This window comes from Penaeus monodon, chromosome 21 (genome assembly GCF_015228065.2).
Source record: "Penaeus monodon isolate SGIC_2016 chromosome 21, NSTDA_Pmon_1, whole genome shotgun sequence".
NCBI lineage: Eukaryota > Metazoa > Arthropoda > Malacostraca > Decapoda > Penaeidae > Penaeus > Penaeus monodon.
In genome coordinates this window covers 10,675,553-10,675,913 of record NC_051406.1, presented here as the reverse complement: position 1 = coordinate 10,675,913, position 361 = coordinate 10,675,553, and positions in this window count along the sequence as shown.

The window sequence follows — 361 nt, the reverse complement described above, 5'->3', positions numbered from 1 at the left end:
TATTACCCTTATTATTCATTGTTGCAATCAGTGATATTATTACCATTGTGTAATATATTGTTAACCTTGATATTACCATTACCATATAGGCAACATGATGACTTTTGTACATATATTAACCGAATTAAGCATAGACGTTGTACATTTGTGAGCAGAATTACCGTACAAAATTATTCTCGGTGGAATATTTATACGTGGCATGTCCTTTGTCCATAATTAATGAGGTTTCGGCGACATTTCGGTTGATCATCTGGAGCGGAATGAAGGTTTTCTGCTACGGTGCTTAGGGTAGGATATTCCTTTGATTATAAGGCTGTTTGGCGCACCTGTGTACCTCCAGTTTTTAAGGGTTTCATCTTCA